At 44.0% G+C, this 18,986-nt stretch overlaps 1 long non-coding RNA gene across 1 annotated transcript in view; it reads left to right on the forward strand.

The window, feature by feature from the left end:
- Positions 1–18,247, forward strand: part of LOC310848476 — a 45,118-nt gene extending 26,871 nt beyond the window's left edge. The window contains exon 2 of the long non-coding RNA XR_014566438.1: positions 17,984–18,247. This is a non-coding gene — a long non-coding RNA (uncharacterized lncRNA). The remainder of the gene's footprint in view (positions 1–17,983) is intronic.
- The last annotated feature ends 739 nt before the right edge of the window (positions 18,248–18,986 follow it).

An 18,986-nucleotide genomic window follows, 5' to 3' on the forward strand; every position in this document is an offset into this window, starting at 1 on the left:
TTGGCCACCTCATGAGAAGAGAAGACTCCCTGGAAAAGACCCTGATGTTGGGAAAGATGGAGGGCACAAGGAGAAGGGGACGACAGAGGACAAGATGGTTGGATAGTGTTCTCGAAGCTACCAGCATGAGTTTGACCAAACTGAGGGAGGCGGTGGAAGACAGGAGTGCCTGGCGTGCTCTGGTGCATGGGGTCTCAAAGAGTTGGACACGACTAAACGACTTAACAACAACAACAAAGCCTCCCAGAGTCTTTGGGAAAACCCAACCAGATGGACGGGGTGTAAATAATAGAATTATTATTATTATTATTATTATTATTATTATTATTATTATTATTATTATTATTACAGTCGTACCTTGGAAGTCGAACGGAATCCATTCCCAAAGTCCATTCGACTTCCAAAATGTTCAAGAACCAAATTGTGGCTTCTGATTTGTTGCAGGAAGCTCCTGCAGCCAATCAGAAGCTGCAGAAGCCCCATCAGACATTTGGGTTCCAAAACAACATTCACAAACTGGAACACTCACTTCCGGGTTTGTGGCATTCGGGAGCCAAAACATCCGAGTTTCAGGGCATTCAGGATCCAAGGTATGACTGTATTATTATTTTAAAAAGTTACAGCAAAAGCTTCCCATATGTATTTTCCAATAAAAAAATGGGGCAATGAAGATATTACAAATTCCTGGTATTTGCTGGAAAATGGAAAAAATTGTCACAGGTCCTTAATCCAGGGCTATAGCTATGCAGCAATCAAGAACTATAAATTCTTGTATGGATGTAATGCATCTATGTGTTCACCACTCAAGTATCTTTTCGACATGGCCCTAGCCATATGGGAGCTACTTGTGATCTTCACAGACAGCCCCTATCCATGTGATCAGCTCCGATAAACATTGTTCCAAATGTCTGAGACGCATTGTGCTCTTGTTCTCACCACTACGGTAACCCCCACCCACCCACCCCACATCAACTGTATCAACACAGAAATTTGCAGTTCCAATAGCTTCATAAATTTGGCCATTGACTAAAAGCCTGTAGTGGTCCTTCAGATTTCCAGGATTTTGTGACAGCTCCTTTAGGCTTACATGTTCATATTCATGGAAAAGCAGACTTCATACAACGAAAGTAACATTTAATGCCACCTCCATGTGTTCCAAAACAAGAGATGTTTAAGACAAAGAGCCCCATTAGCCTTCTCCAAAATTTCAAGCTGTTTGATAAAGCCCTCCTCGGCCAAAGACCAGATTTCTTCCTAATTGCCATAAATAATGGGCAATTGATGATATTTTCTCAGGTTTGCTTGGAAAATGTTCAGAATTCTGAAGGAATTTATGGCAGTTCAGGTCTTCTCAGGTATTCCTCAGTCACACGGAACTTTCTGATGTGTTTCAAGGCATACCTAGGAACCTTAGGTATTAAATTAGTTTTTTCTCACGCACTGTAATTCCTTGCAAACTGGCACTTGGCGTTCCGACTAAATCATGACTTTCACCTCGAATGAAGTCTTTTGTCTCTAAATTTTACTGTAACATTCTTGCTGCAGCTTTCAAAGTGGATTTATTTGATACAAGATGGGTAGCTTTGTATTATCCATTTATGGGGCTATTTTTAATTTCCAGACACTATGTGGTTGCACATTTCCTCTGCATCATCACAAACAGCACAATAAAAAAAATTCTCAACAGGCAGGAAACTCTTGGAAGCCGCAGGAATGTTTTACTTCCAGAACTAACTGCTGAGCCCCCTTTCTTAATTTTTTTCAAATAAAGTTAACAGACCTCTCGCATTTGCTAGGCAGGGGCTGAAGAAATGGCTGGGTCAGCAATTGCTCGAGAGCCCTCAGTAAAGTGTAACTAGAAAAGTAAGCAATGTAGGAAAAATATTGGACTGGCTAGTAAAACATATTCTGTAGGCCCTTTGGACCATTCTATGGACTGGCACCCTACTTCAAGAAAAATTGGTTCTTTGAGGAAATACTATTCAGTGAGATATTAATGATGGCAAGGAGTATATGCTAAATATTGGAAATAACTGCATTATACATACACACACACACACATGCATTATATTATATATGATAGGACACAGGTGGCACTGTGGGTTAAACCACAGAACCTAGGGCTTGCCGATCAGAAGGTCAGCGGTTCGAATCCCCGCGACGGGGTGAGCTCCCGTTGCTCGGTCCCTGCTCCTGCCAACCTAGCATTTCGAAAGCACATCTAAGTGTTTTTCTCTGTACCTTTTTTTATTTGTTGTTTTCTACCTTAAGAATCACTGTATTGAAAAGTGGCTATATATATATATATATATATATATGGAGATTATTTAAAGTGCACAAGTCTATTGGCATTTTCTGAAGAGCTGGCTTGCGTCACACCAACCGAAAGATAGATATCATGCCTATTTCAGGGTCTCTCCGAAGAACTATGTAAAATGCCAACCAGCCAACTAAAATAATAAACAACTTTACACTTCTCTGGCGGGAAGGTAAACAGCATTTCCGTGCACTGCTCTGGTTCGCCAGAAGCGGCTTAGTCATGCTGGCCCCATGACCTGGAAGCTCTACGCCAGTTCCCTTGGCCAATAAAGCGAGATGAGCGCCGCAACCCCAGAGTCGTCCGTGACTGGACCTAATGGTCAGGGGTCCCTTTACCTATATAACTGGCAGATAGAGGAGGGGGAGTACCTTCTCTCTCTCTCTCTCTCTCTCTCTCTCTCTCTCTCTCTCTCTTTCTCTCTCTCTCTTCATTTCATTCCTTCCTTTGTTTTCCTGTTTTTCTTTTCTTTTTTTTTCTGTTGGACTGCATTTGGATGAAGGTGATGGATGATTGATGAAGGACACTGTGTGAGAGGCAGGGAAGGGAAGATCTCCCAGGGTGGGAGGCTGGGAGGAGAAAGGGAAGCTCCCAGGTGAGAGCTGGGAGAATTTATCTCTTTCCAAGTGGGATTCCAAGTTATGATTTACCCGAGAGAAAGGACTTTGTATCCTCTGTTTTCTCTTCTGTTTTTATTTTTGTTTAGATTAGTTTGGGTTGGTTTTTTTGGTAATGTATTATGAAAAGTCTTAATAAAATCTTATATAAAAAGACAGAAAGAAAGAAATTCAGTATTCTGTACAACATTATGTACCCTGGGATTGATCCAGACTTTGCAGTCACTGCCAGGCCTTATAGAGTGGCAAAGTCACCAATACATGTGCAGCCCTGCCACTTGCGTGCCAAGGCCGCGTTACCCACAGTTCCCTCATGGACAATAATTACACGGACATGGGTTTATGGGTTCAAACAGGCCACAACTTTATTAGTTACAGATGTGAGCAGTTTGGCTTAGGCATTGGGTGAAGCCAGGCTGTATCACAACTCCAGCCCGTCTGCAGGGAGTCCACCTCAGGGTGAACCACCAATAGGGGGAGCCCTATGACTTACATCAAAGAGGGGGGGGCCCATTGGAGTTGTGACATGGCCCTAGCCCACATCTGGGAATTGGACAGAATCTACACCCCTGGGTCCCTTTAACAGGATACCTTATTGAGGAGGAGCAGGCGAGAGCTACAACCTCCTCTCCATCCAAACAATGGCTTACCCAGTGCTTCTCACAAAGTTGTGGCAATTGCTACCAGGCAGGTGAAGACCAAATGGCTGGTGCCAATTTGCCAAGAGGAAAAAAATATTCCTACCTGGCCCCAACAATATGGCCAGGTTTTTTTAAAAAGACATCTGAAGGCAGCCCTGGTAAGGGAAGTTTTTAATATTTAATGCTGTATTGTTTTTAACACTCAATTGTTTTTAACACTCAGCCGGATGGGCGGGGTATAAATGATAAATTGTTGTTGTTGTTGTTATGGCCAACAGTTGTCCATAGCAATGTCATATCACAGCACAGCATAAAAAGAGAGTGAGTGGGTTGGGAGATCTGGCAAAAAGGTCCAGCCCAGCCGTACCGCAGTTAAAACTCCACTGGCCTCACCTCTTCCCAGCGCTGTTTTCCTACTGCCAGTTGCTGGTTGCTCTGCGTCACCCTCTGGTGTCACATTCTAATAACATTAAAAGTTGGACGACATGTCCAAATACGTTATGAAAACCCTTCCTTAACGTTAAAAACCATGAGTGTAGATCTGCCCTAACTCTGGCCATCTGAGAAGTGTTGCTATCATCTCCCCACATGAGACCCAGGTGGCAAAGGGGGAAAACTGGAGATCAAGTTAGGACTCAGGATGTACTTTTCTGGGTTCAGGGAAGCATCCATGAACCAAAGCACTTCAGGCCACTTTCTGGGGCTTCTAGGTTCTCAGTTATACTGGGGTTCTCTGTGGGTCATATGCCTCTTCCTCAGAGAAGGTATCCCCTGAGTCTGTGTGGATGTGGTATTGACAATAACCCAAGCACACCCAGTGGCTTGACGTCAAGGGCAATCTGCAAGCATCTTCCCCTGTTTTTCTCTTTTGTTTTGTAAACAAGGGATGCTTCAGATCATCTTGGCCACTTGAAATTAAATCAAACTGCATGCTGGTCTACAATCTGTCAGCCTCAATTCACATTCTTCTTAGGAACCATACTTGGGATGCATTATATATATATATTTATTTAAAAAATCAATTTGGACTTGTAACTGCATGTTTTTGTTTCCCCTTAAGCCTTCTACTCCAAAAATAGTCCAGTTTTTGCAACGTCTGTAGCATGGTAATAGATGCCATTCTCTTTCTGCCTGTGTAAGTCATTTCAATGGCAACTGAGGAGGTCTTGTGAAACACAAAATTGAGGGTCGTTAGCAGAGCAATATTTGAACTCGTGGCAAAGGTAAACAGGCATGGATAACCTGGGGGTTTGCTAGCGCTGGCACATGTCCCAGCACAAAGAGAAGAGAAAGAATGTAAACTCACATTTTGTATTCAGTGTAAAAATGTATTTTGGCCATGCAGGATTGCCTTGGAAGGAAGGCACGGGAGCAGCAAGCAAATGAGCTACCCAATCAGTCCAAATATTGGAGGTAACACATTGGAAGTTCACTATTTTGACCCTTCATAACTGGGTTTAAGTCTCCACATTGTTTGTTCATAATGCATTTATGCAGAGGTCAGGAGGGGTTATGCTCAGATATAAAAGGTAAAAAAGGTAAAGGACCCCTGAATGGTTAAGTCCAGTCAATGGTGACTTTGGGGTTGCAGCCCTCATCTTGCTTTTCAGGCCGAGGCAGCAGGCATTTGTCCACAGACAGCTTTCCGGGTCATGTGGCCAGCAGGACTAAACCACTTCTGGTGCAACGGAACACTGTGACGAGTGCCAGAGTGCACGGAAACGCCGTTTACCTTCCCACCAGAATGGTACCTATTTATCTACTTGCACTGGTGTGCTTTTGAACTGCTAGGTTGGCAGGAGCTGGGACAGAGCAATGGGAGCTCACCCCGTCATGGGGATTTGAACTGCTGACGTTCCAATCTGCAAGCCCAAGAGCTCATTGGTTTAAACCACAGCGCCACCTGCTCCCTTGGCCACAGATATAAGAACCAAAGAACAGCCTGCTGGGTTAGGCGAATGCATGTCCTCCAACATTTCTCCAATGAAAATAGGGATGTCCTAAGGAAAAGTGGGACATTCTGGGATCAACTCAGAAACTGGGGTGGCTTCTGTAAATCTGGGGCTGTCCGTGGAAAACAGGGACACTTGGAGGGTCTCCATCTATTCCAGCAACCTGTTCTCACAGTAGCCAATCACATTCCCATGGGAAGAGGAAGAAGAAGAAGAAGAAGAAGAAGAAGAAGAAGAAGAAGAAGAAGAAGAAGAAGAAGAAGAAGTAGAGTAGTAGTAGTAGTAGTTTGGATTTGATATCCTGTTTTATCACTACCCTAAGGAGTCTCAAAGTGGCTAACATTCTCCTTTCCCTTCCTCCCCCACAGCAAACACTCTGTGAAGTGAGTGGGGCTGAGAGACTTCAAAGAAGTGTGACTAGCCCAAGGTCACCCAGCAGCTGCATGTGGAGGAGTGGAGACGCGAACCCGGTTCACCAGATTACGAGTCCACCACTCTTAACCACTACACCACACTGGCCTAAAAGCAGCGCCCTCTTCATTTGTGATTCCTAGCAGTCACATAATTTTTACTCTATTTCAGAGCCCGTCTTAAGAACATTAAAAAAGAACCTTGCTACAGCACCCCAGGTCCAGCCAGTCTAGCATCTCGCTTCCAATATGTAAAGCCTCGCCCCCTTGCCACAAAAACATTGTTTTTATGCTGTATTTCAGTGTACCACTTAGAGACTTTTAAATATTGAGTAGTATAGAAATGTTTTTAAATAGATTTGTTGAAAGTTTCCTGCGAAATTCATTGCAAACCCTTGAGGGGTTTTTACCAACAAGAGCATCTGAAAAAGATTAGATGGGTAGAAATGCCCTCTCACCTCACTAAACCAAAATGTTTTCTTGCAACAAAAAAAGGGGGGCATTAGAATAGTAGGGCTATCTGGGTCTTGTTCTTAGTTTCAAGAGGGAATAGATATCTCTGAACAACCACCAGAAGCTTTAGCAAACTACAGTTCCCAGGATTCTTTGGGTGGGGGGGGGAACCCTGACTGTTCAAGGAATATGATACTGCTTGAAATGTACGGTGAGGATTTAGACAAAATCTGCCACTGCACCTGAGGGCAGAAGCTAATTTAGAGGATGCAGGATAGACTATGTGTGGCAAAGACAGATGCAGGTATTACTGTATTTTTTGCTCTATAAGACTCACTTTTCCCCTCCTAAAAAGTAAGGGGAAATGTGTATGTGTCTTATGGAGCGAATGCAGGCTGCGCAGCTATCCCAGAAGCCAGAACAGCAAGAGGGATTGCTGCTTTCACTGCGCAGCAATCCCTCTTGCTGTTCTGGCTTCTGAGATTCAGAATATTTTTTTTCTTGTGTTCCTCCTCCAAAAACTAGATGCGTCTTGCAGTCTGGTGCATCTTATAGAGCGAAAAATACGGTAATTCTGTATTGCCTTTTGCCTCTCCATTGCCTACTGCCATCTGTGGTGTCTGCACGCCAACCCAGAAAAGTTGGGATTGGATAAACACACACTCTGCCTTCATCGAAGATTGTTTGATGCAGGTGAGATGGATTCCGACGGATCATATTTAAATGCAAATGACAGAGATAACTGTTTTCCCAGCACCTCGACAACTTCTCTTCCTTCCCTTCTTTCTCCCTCTTTCTCCCTTCTTATCCTAGTCACGTGGCCACCAGCCAAGGCACTAGTCTATCAAAAGAACAATATCAACTGGGTTTGCCTCCAAAGCAGACGGTTCTGATTTCAGACAAGAAGCTGGTGGGTAGGGAAGAGACCCTTTCCAAAGAGATAGGCTGCAAGATTCCCCCACATTTCCATTTGCTGTAAGGATGTTTGCAGAAAGTTATAGCCTTCATCAGGAAATCTGCCTTTCAAATATCTACAAATTCTAGCCCCAAGTGAGCCTACTGCCTGCTTGTCTGTTTTAATGTTGCGCAAGAAGAAATTTCCTAAGATAAAGGCAACAACTTTAACAGCAGGTGGCTGAAGCATAGCCTTCAGGAAAGCTGTTAAGAACCATTTTTTTTTGTACGTGGGGTGGGGGTGTATGTCTGTGAAATAAAACATAGTAGCATGCCATCTCACTTGCAATTATCGATTCTGAGAAAAGCAGTCACTATATATTTAATTCAGGTTGCACATGTCTGGCACACGGGCTGGCTTAAAAGAACCCAGTTTTACAAATACATTTGCTTAATACAATCCCCTTGCTGGTTTCTGTAATTCTGCCCCAGTGGTTCTTCAGCTCTCTTGAACTGACAACAACTAGAGTGGTACCTCGGGTTAAGTACTTAATTCATTCTGGAGGTCCGTTCTTAACCTGAAAATGTTCTTAACCTGAAGCACCACTTTAGCTAATGGGGCCTCCTGCTGCTGCCGCGCCGCCGGAGCATGATTTCTGTTCTCATCCTGAAGCAAAGTTCTTAACCTGAAGCACTATTTGTGGGTTAGCGGAGTCTGTAACCTGAAGCGTATGTAACCTGAAGCGTATGTAACCTGAGGTACCACTGTATTCTGATTTAGGCTCCAATCCTGTGCATACTTATTTGAAAGGATGTCCAGTTATTAGAGGATTGTCATATTTCTAAAAGTTAAAACCAGTACACCCCCCAAAGTTGTTGAACTTTCTTTAGACAAACCCCAAAGTTGTTGAGGGTCCCCCCCAAAAAAACACGCCAAAAAGTCCCCCCAAACGTCAATTCTGCCTTTGAAATCCCAGTAATGTCCACGAAAATCCAGATGTATGGCAGCCCTAGTTGTTATTAATTATTATCATCATCATCAGCTTATATTATTATTCATTGCTATTCTTCATTTGATTTACAAATCGCTTCCTATGAAGCATCTCAAAGTAATTTCACAGTACAATAAAAACGTATGTAAAACAGTATGTACCATTTAATGCTTTACTTCTGAATAGTCCTATTGTATTGGATGGCCCTGCTAATTTGTTTGTTTGTTTTGTGAACCAGGGGCACGATCCGGCAAACGTTAAGCACTTTCCATTTCACCAGTTTCCATGAGAAAGGGCAAGGCACCCGTTTCAGATAAACGGGAAAGAGGCTTAAATTCCAAGGGAGCAGGCATCATTACATTTTTGTATCTTTAAGAAACCAAGTGGCAGGACGACGGAAACAACCTCTCAGTTAAAATTCAACTGCTGCAATTCTTCTCTGTAGTTGCAATCTAATGAAGCTGTATTCTTCATGCGGGGAAACCAGGCATATAGCTGGAAGGTGATCCTTAGAAGCTCCTGCTGCAGTCACAGGCGAGGCAGTTTTCATGTTCAATTTTCAATTTAAACTCAAAAGTAGTTTGCCACTTTCGTAGGTGGCAGAAACTTCAAAGAAATCCCTGAGACTCCAGCATTTTGTGTTATTTTAATCAGGAAGTTTTTTGGGGAGTGGTTAAAATCCCCCTAAACATTCTCAAGTAGCCACTGGTGGTCCCCCAGTTGCCGCTGTGGTTTTCTTTCTTCTTAATGGGCTTAATACAACTAATCCAGAATGTGGCAGCCAGACTGGTGACTGGGTGCAGCCGCTGAGACCATATAACACCGGTCTTGAAAGAGCTACATTGGCTCCCAGTACGTTTCCGAACACAATTCAAAGTGTTGGTGCTGACCTTTAAAGCCCTAAACGGCCTCGGTTCAGTATACCTGAAGGAGCGTCTCCACCCCCATTGTTCTGCCCGGACACTGAGGTCCAGCACTGAGGGCCTTCTGGCAGTTCCCTTGCTGCGCGAAGCCAAGTTACAGGGAACCAGGCAGAGGGCCTTCTCGGTAGTGGCACCCACCCTGTGGAATGCCCTCCCACCAGAAGTCAAAGAGAACAACAACTACTAGACTTTTAGAAGACATCTGAAGGCAGCCGTTTAGGGAAGCTTTCAATGTTTGATGTATTATAGTATTTTAATATTTTTTTGGAAGCCGCCCAGAGTGGCTGGGGAAGCCCAGCCAGATGGGCTGGGTATAAATAATAAAATTATTATTATTATTATTATTATTATTATTATTATTATTATTATTATTATTAGTGTGTTTTCCTAGCTCATCATGTTCACAATCTAAACTGAGACTAGTTCAGGTTCATAAGCCGAATGGGTAAGGAATTGCTCATTTTGCCAGCATTTTCCTGACACGCTTAGCATGCTGTCCCAGTATAAACCCATTCAATGTATTCCTCATATTAGGCACTTTGAAGCAGGAAGCCATTGTTGTCAAGTACTCAGGGATAGCTGATCTCTTTAACCACCATTCTTGATGCAACTGTGGCAGGTTCAGCAGATCTGTCAAAAATGGAAATGCAGTCTACAGAACCATCATTTGGGTCCAATCAATTGCCCTGGGAAAGTTCAAAGGCAGTCGGATATGTCCCAATGGCAGGCTGCTGCATCACTTGTGCACTGCCAATGCATTTCTGCCCTAGCTAAGCAAGAGTATAACAAATAACAACAACAACAACAACAACAATAAATTGTATTATTTGTACCCTGCCCATTTGACTGGGTTGCTCCAGCCACTCTGGGTGGCCTCTAACATATATAAAAACATAATAAAACATTACACATTAAAAGGCTTCCCTATAGAGGGCTACCTTCAGATGTCTTCTAAAAGTCAAATAGTAGTTTATCTCTTTGACATCTGATGGGAGGGCATTCCACAGGGTGGGTGCCACTACCAAGAAGGCCCTCTGCCTGGTTCCCTGTAACTTCACTTCTGGTAGGGAGGGAACCGCCAGAAGGCCCTTGGAGCGGGACCTCAGCATCTGGGCTGAGTGATGGAGGTGGAGACGCTCCTTCAGGTATACTGGGCCAAGAGTGTTTAGGTTTTCAGATTGTGCACAGCTCTTCCTCAGGCTTTGATTATGAGAGCAAAAAATAAATAAAAATCTAATAGTTGAGATGGAAGCTACTGGGTAGTCAGGCTGATGGTTACTTGGCTGCAGAAGTCTACTGGCCATTGCTGTTGGCATGGAGATAGTCATGTGTGATGACTGGCCATTCTGATGTCATGTGTGATGTCACAAAGAGGATATGCTTTAATGAGAAGGAATGCGTAACTAAGACGTAAAGATGGATGATTGACAGAGAAGCTGAGGGAAGTCCAAAAAGAGAGAATTTGTTTGTTAAAGATAAAATTGTATGTTTGTGTTGTAAATCAATAAAAAATATTATTAAAAAAAACCACACAAAAGCAGTTAACAGTCAGACAGCATCTCAGCACTGTCAAGATGGATCTCCATAACAGATGATGAATAGTTTTATTTGGGGGATATATTAACTTTTACTATTGGGGGAAAGTTTTAGATTGGTTTACCAGTTTGTAACCCATCAAGCTGAGGCCAATAAATATACATTTGCAACCCTGTACCCATTAAATAATCAACTTTAGAGGTGACTTTGGGACGGATTCATTCAACCACATTTCCTTTCTCAAGAAAGGTTGGAAGGTATGTAATTGGAATGGCTATTGCTCTCTGCTGTTAGGGTGTTGTCAGCGGATCCTGGCTCATTGCCCAGGAAAGTATAAAGACAAGGAAAAGTTTCATACACTCCTTTTCTATTTCAAACTTTACAGAGAGAGGCTATAGAACCCAGACTCTTGGATAATGGCTTTGTCCCGAGTGAATTTCCACCCTCCATCTCCCCACTTGCTCATCCATTACTTCTACAGGTGCTACTACCTGCCCTCTGTCTTTGAGGTCTTTTCTCTCCTACTTTTAAGGCTCGCCAGGTTCTGGGAGATGGTAGGTCTGGAATGCTTTCTAGCAACAACATGTCAGCCAGCTGCTCTGGCTCTCCCATGATTTCCCAACTTTCCCCCTCCTCTGCCTCTGAGCTGTGACCTCCCCCAAACCCCTGTTGTAAATCTACATTGTGTTACAATAATGAAGCAATGCAGCTGCAAAGTCCTAGCTTGAAGTGTAAACATGATGGGAATGTTGGGACTGCTGTGGGAACAGAGGGGCAGTCATTTCACAGTGCACAGCACCGGAATTACCTCACAGTGTAATATGAGCTGTACAGGATGTACAGGGAGTGTTTTGTAACAACACTGCTGGAGTATGGAGAGAGCAGTCACGTTTTCTGTAATGCTGCAAAGACAGAAATAAAAGCATGTAAATATGTTTCTGTCTATCTCTTTCCCCTGCCTGGGGGAGGCAGGAAAGAGGGGTGTGTTCTTCTCACGTTTGAGAAGAATCGCCGGTCGAGACCTTGCCTGCTTCTGCTGGGGAATGCAGCCAGGGAGGTCAGCAGGAATTCAAGCCGGGTGCCTGGACTGCCTCCAGCTTCTCGTGAGAAGGGCTTGAAATTCCAACACATTGTCTTCCTCTTCCTCCTCCCTGGAAGGATCAGGATGGAGAGGAGGTCTCCACCATTCCTCCTCTGCCCAGTCTCTGACACTACCTCCTCCTCAGCTGCTTCTTTTTCCTCTCTGGACTAGCTATACAGCTCCAAATAAAACGTTTAAATCTGTTGTAAATATACTAATGTGACACCAGATGGCGATGGTGAGCTATGCCAAATGCAATGTATTTTTCAAAACGTTTTTTAATAAAAAACATTCTCACAGCATTCTTTACATGTGTGTAGATTGCACCTCTTGCTCACTCAAGTCTGTTGTGGCTCAGCATCCAACCATCCTGACAACTCCTTCATCTCCTGCCCTATCTTAAGTCACCCATCACCACTCTCCTGAGTCTGAGCCTTCCTCTTCTGACGCTTCCACAGGGGGTTCTCTGGCTAGGACCTCCCACCACTCCTTCATGTCCAGCCAGTCCCTGACACAGGCTAAAGAACAGGCTCCAGTTCAGGTCGACAAGGGTCGACAAGCAAAGGTAAAGCCAGAGGCAGGACTGGCCCTACCATTAGATGGGATTGCAGCACTTAACAGGGGGGAACTGACAGGTGGTGATGATGATGACATAGAGCACCTTATAAACCCTGGAATTAACCGAGATCTTCTATACAGCACATACATTTCCAGCAGCTATGATATCTCCAGCTTCAAGAGCAGAAATAATCGATACCTGTGTAGGATGGCCGTGTTCCACTGACCATAATAAAGGAAGTCAGACAAGCAGACTCCATTTCGGGTTTGCGTTTGCAGAGGTGGCTTTGGTTTCTCTTTGCCTCTCTCCTCATATTTCATGCCTTCATGCAATATTTACAACTGAAAGAAAGCATTCTATATCAGGAAGGAATGATAAAGGGATGCTTTAGCCAGAAATGCAAGCAAAGAGGAAAAGACTTGCCTCGCGCTGCAATGCTCAAGGGACTAACGGTCATTTAGAGAAAACACATCTCAGAAGCATCCGACAAAATGCAGCTCCACAACTCACTCGGCTCTAACCTGCCTGTTTATTTAGAGAGGATACGCAAAGGTTTGCGTCTGCCTGAAGAGTGTGGTCAGGAATATGGTCCTATAAATAGTTGGCAAGTGTAAAGAGAACAGAACAGAACAGAACACACTGCTGCAAAATATGATTTTAATAAGCAGCACCAAGCTAAATCCCTGTACGTTTTAAATTGTTCTTTGGAGGAAATTGTATCTGTTTAACTATTAAAGATTCTGTTCTTGTTTGCTGTTTGCTCAAAAGCCACAGTTTGCAAACTTGGCTAGCCTTGGCTACTGAACTGTTCAGTTAGAAACTTGCAGGGATTTAGCTCGGCACAGCTTATTAGAATAATCTTTTGCACCTCTTGCTGTTTACCACTCCACTTTCTCCCATCAAAATTAAACGTACGGAATTCAGCCGAGATATGCACATTCTGTGATGCCTATTGGGGATTATGCATGATGGCCAAAGAATGTACAAAATTCAGTCGTTGTTTGCACATTTCCCATGGCCTGCTGGAGACTATAAATAAGTAAATATATTTATAAATAAATGGAATAAATGTGATCTCGTATCACATGACAGTGCAGATAAAAAGAGCAAGGGAGGAATGAATTTTCAGGTGTAAGATTAAAGATCAGCACAGTCAAATCAACCAGTGGGTGTTCATTAAGTGTGATGGAGCCGTGATGTTCTATTCAGACATTTTACATGAATGTGTGACACCATTGCATAGAAAGTGCTTTCTTTCCTTGATTAGGTAGCACCATTTGGGATTATAGACCTCTACATGAGAATTCTATGGACTGCCATTTATTACAGCTGATACCCTCATGACACCTGGTGACAAATAAAATGCTCATGGATGGAAGGCATTAAAATAAATTCAAAATGAGAGAACAGCCAGAAAACACCCAAGAAGAACCCCAAGCATCTCTCCTGAGAGCAGTAGTGTAGCCTTATTAGACTTTACCGATGGTAGGGTGAGTGTTGCTCCCAGAACAGGGAGGAAGGAGTCAAATGACACCGAGGTTGATTCAGAGAAAGAGTTTATTCTGCTGTCCGGATAGCAGAAGGCACTTGCGTGGTCAGTTCACAGCAAGTCCAAAGAAATGAGAAATTTCATGCAGTATATATATCCTCCAGGCACCCTCTCCCCCCTTCCCCAGGAATCCAACCACGTCAGCTCATACACGCAAGCTGACATCCATGGCCATAAACAGGTATTCCTGTTCCAGTACTCTTGACCATAAAAGGTTGTTCCTGTTCCTACACTCTTATCTTGGGACAGGAGGTCACCAACTCTAAGAACACTCCTGGCACCGTTCCCACGTCTCTTGTCAGACCTGACAGGATCTGTGCATCTTTTTGTGGTCAGGATGTAAGATAAGACCCAGACGTGCCATCCCTGCTCCACGGAACTAGCAAGGTCATCCATTGCCGTCACGGACTGATAAAGGAGAGGGCTTTGAGCACTTGTTTATACAGCTGGGTTTCTGTTTATACATTGACTCAAGAGTTAATGCATTTTAGAAATGCTCCCTTGGAGAAGGAAAAATGAGGATTTGGGGTCCAGTTTCAGACTGACTGCACAGAACCCATTCCTTCCCCCTTCAGTAGCAACCAACATTTGCCTACGGTGGTGCTTTTAAATGCACACAAATTTAAAAACAAAATGACAACCGAAAGCCTATGAGTTAAGATCATCTTGAAAGCATCTGACCAGAAACCCTATGTTTTTGTCATCTGCATGATCTGCATTTTTATATAAGAGGAATCGGGAATAACATCACCCTTATCAGCGTGGTGGCAGGTGATTGGTTACCATTCTACAGTTGCAGCGCTGCTTTGTATTTAAGGGAGACTTAAGAACTGCACACCTGCAACCACAACGTGTCAACAAGGTCCCAAAATGGAACATTACTTTTCTGAACTCCAACTTCCAGTTTTTTGAAAAGTGGCTCTGCAGGAAGAGGGAAACCTATGAGTACCCTGCTCATACAACTTAGACAAAAGTATGCTATCCCGAGAAGATACTCTCAGTGCACTCTCAGCACTAAAATTACAACTTACCCACCTGGGAAAGTGGTGTATTGTGCCTGGTTTGTTGTTGTGGTGGTTAAGGGCTGAGGTGGGGGAAATGGATTTCAGTTACAAGGATCAACTCAAAGGGTAGCAATTTTTTGTCAGAAGAAATTATATGGACGCTATCAGCCCAGGCAGTGTAAGCTGAAGCAGACAAAGTTACCAGCTGAGTCCAAATTACAGAGTATTTGTCTGATGTTATTTAACCTTTCTGCAAAGATTGCTCCAAGTGTTTTGCTAGAAAGTGGAGAGGGTCATGTTGATGCTTCGGCCTCCCCCTTTATTATCTGGGCCGTACGGCACAACTCTAAACAAGGCAACACATTTACCCAAGCTTCCATGCACTCCTTGTGACTTTGGGTTCAATTTGCTTCGCATCTCAAGGCGAAGCTCCCTAATTTGCGCTTTCTGAAACAATACGTGAGCCACAAGGCAGCCATCCTTTAAAATTCACACTTATTTGAAATTTGCAATGCCACGTAAGCCAAATAATATGTACATGAATGCATATACGGGGATAAAGTGTGTGTTTTAAAAGTGCAAGAGTCCATGAAAATAACAAGCAAAAATGTGCATGGAAATGCTGGTGATTTTTTATTATTATTTAAAAAATCACTGGCTGATGTGAATGACTGGAAGAAGGAGAAACTGGGGGGAACTGAAAATGACAGATTTGGCCATCCCTAGCTAGAGAGCTCCATTCTTCTCCCACATCTGGCAGCCTTGCCTGCTGCTGCAGCAGAAACCTTGCATCGTCTCTTGCTCATGGAATGCAAGTGGAACATGGCAAGGAGTATGAGGGAGCAGTGGTATCAATGGCAGCTTTCTCCTTCTTGGGGCAATGTCATCACCGGAAGAGAACTATTCACCTGCAGACACCTGCTGCAGAGCCTGCCCTTCGACCTGGGTAACTGTGCTCCTCATCCCTATCTCCTTCAGTTTAAAATGTATGTCCTTGTGTTACCCAGCTAGAGTGAAGACAATGTAGCTCTCCAGTTGTTAGACTGCAGCTTCCAGTGGAGCAAGACAGTTTGAGCATCTTACGCCGATCCTGGTCTGACTGCACTGGCTACCAATTAGTTTCCAGGCCCAATTCAAAGTGCTGGCTTTGACCAACAAAGCTTTAAACGGCTCAGGACTGCAATTCCTCAAGGACCGCCTCTTCCCATATGAACCTACCCAGTCCCTGAGATCATCTTTTCAGGCCCTCCTTCGTGTGCCTCCTCCTCGAGAGGTCCGGAGGGTGGCAACATGAGAACGAGCCTTGTCTGTAGTAGCTCCCCATCTATGCAATGCTCTCCCCAGGGAGGTTCGCCTGGCGCCTTCATTATACACCTTTAGGAGCCAGGCAAAAATGTTCCTTTTCAACCAGGCCTTTGATCGACATCCTATGCCCTTTTAAAATGTGGCTATTGGATTGTTGTTGTTTTTATTTTGATTATGTATTTTCGTTTCATATTTTGATTTTGTTCTGTGAACCACCCTGACACCTCTGGGTATTGGAAATTTAAATTCAATAAATCATCATCATATCATCATCATTCCTGACTGTTGGCCATGTTGGCTGGGACTGATGGGAATTGGAGCCCACCGATATCTGGAGAGCCACTGTCTCCAGAAACCTAGTTCCAATGCTAGCCTATCTTGTATCTGTGTCTTATTATGCATTCTCTGCAGGGTCCTTGCCAATGTCTGAGTGGACGATTCACAGTCAAAGATGGAGAGCAGGTTTTGATAACCTTACACAAATAGGTCAGGAAGCAATATAGCAGGATCTGTATAAAGGATCACCAGTAATGACTTGGGATTCCCATTGGTATGAGGTTAAACATGTATTTTGTCCCTCTCCCTCTTGGTTGTTGTCGTTTAGTCGTGTCTGACTCTTCATGACCCCATGGACCAGAGCATGCCAAGCATTCCGGTCTCCCACTGCCTCCCACAGCTTGGTCAAACTCATGTTCGTAGCTTCAAGAACACTGTACAGCCATCTTGTCCTCTGTTGTCCCCTTCTCCTTGTACCCTCCCTCTTGTCAATCAGCTGCAATGCATAGTTGTCAGGCTTCAGTGAATTCCGACCCTCTCCCCTCTCACAGCAGACATCCAAGAAAGTAGACGAGGAAGTTCTTATCGAGTCTTTATTCAGTAATTCACAGCAAGAGGATCATGTACTCTGCCTCTTAATGGCATTGCTCCAACTGAGCTCCTCCCCCCTTCCTTCCTAGCAACAGCACTTCCCTTTATGGTGGCAATCAGGGTCAATTGTCTCTGTGGCCTTTGCTCTTCCACTTTCAATGCACGCTAGGTTCTGGGAGAAGGGGGGTCAGAAATGCTCTCCAGTGATAATGTATCAGCTGGCTGCTCTGCCTTTGTTTCCCCCTTTTCTCCTCCCAACTCATCTGTTCACCTGTCTCTAAGCTGTGAGCTTCCTCAAACCACTGCTGTAATTCAATACTGCCTTCTTCTTCTCTGGAAGTTTTGGGGGGCAGTCTCCACCATTCCTCCTCAGTCTTGTCCCCCTCAGTCCAGTCCCTGACATCAGTCTTGCAAAGCCAGATCAGCAATGCAACCCCATCCTTGCCACCCGACCAGTCGCTACTGGACCTGCCCCCTTTGTTTGTGTACCTCTGAATATTTCCCCGAAGTCTGAAAACACCATGCTTTGAGGAAACAGCTACCTATATTGTGTAAGCCATGGGTGAAAGAAAAAATAAGAAATAGAGAGAAGGATTCACTTTGAGCCCCATCAGCAGAAGGCATGTGTAAAGATGTCTGCTTGTGCAATGGGGCTTTTACTACCCCTTCCCCTTCTTAGTGTCGGGTGGGTTGGAGAACCCCAGGAACAGTGCAGGGAGGGGAGTGCTGAGATCATTCCGTCTGGGAGGCTGAAATGCTTGCACTGCAGGTAACGTTGAATTCCACCCAGAAATGTTTTCCTGGAATACTTATAAGGACATCCAGAAAAGGACACCTGGCCCCCAATAACAGCAAAATTGAATGGATTTGTTTTTTGGCACAGCTCCTGTTTCCGCTGATGAAGAGGCTGCTCAGTGGGGCATGTGCACTGGAAACATGTGGAAAGTTCATCAGTGACAAAGAGAGCTGAGCATCATCCATTTCACCCAATAGTACTGTTTATGGCACAGATGATGAATGAGACTTGCTGACAATGATGACCTGGGGGGGGCCTTTCGCAGAACACGATGAAGTACAATTAGTGCTCGGGGCTCTTGAAGAGTGCAATACAATGCAATAAATACTTCCCATGAAGTATTAAAACACATTTTTAAAAGAGGGAAAAGATGATGCCCTAAAAGGGAAACCAACGGTGAATTTCCTAACAGCCTGTAGGACATGGAGAAATGTGCCTGTCTGGTGCACAAAATAAGATTGGGGGGGGGGGGACTGTTGTGCTCTTGCACAGATCCCACTCATTAACTGTAATGTGTTTATTTATTTAAAATATTTGTGAATCACCCATAATCATAGATCTAACTGATTTACCGCAAAATAAAACACAGAATAGCTTGCACCGTAAATTAAACGGCAGAGTAATCAAAGTGACTAGATAAAATTAATGCCGTGGAAATGCTTGGCGAAATAAGAATGTTTTCATGACAGGCCAAAATCCATACAATGTCGGTATCCAAGCCGCACTTCCACAGAGAAGATGTTCTGTCATGCAGGGACTGCTCTGCTGAATGCTCTCTTCTGAGTAGAGTGGATTTGGGGGGCATGAGGCACCTCCAAACACACAACCTTATTATCCCAGTGATCTATCCGCCCTGTAGGGAATGAGACACTCTTTAATGTATTGTCAATTTGGGCCTGGTCCAAGCCTCAAAAGGGATGAACCAGAGATGGAGGTGTGTGACCCTGTGATTATGGACAGACGACTTCCTGGAGAGCTTTGGGCATATAGTGACTGTTTACCCCTTACTAGAGTTGTGAACTTGTTTATGGTCCATGCCTGCAGAGTAATGGAACCTCATGAATTCCTGGATATTCAGGGAGATTTTCCA

The sequence above is a fragment of the Podarcis gaigeae genome (assembly GCF_964106915.1).
Source record: "Podarcis gaigeae genome assembly, chromosome: 7".
NCBI lineage: Eukaryota > Metazoa > Chordata > Lepidosauria > Squamata > Lacertidae > Podarcis > Podarcis gaigeae.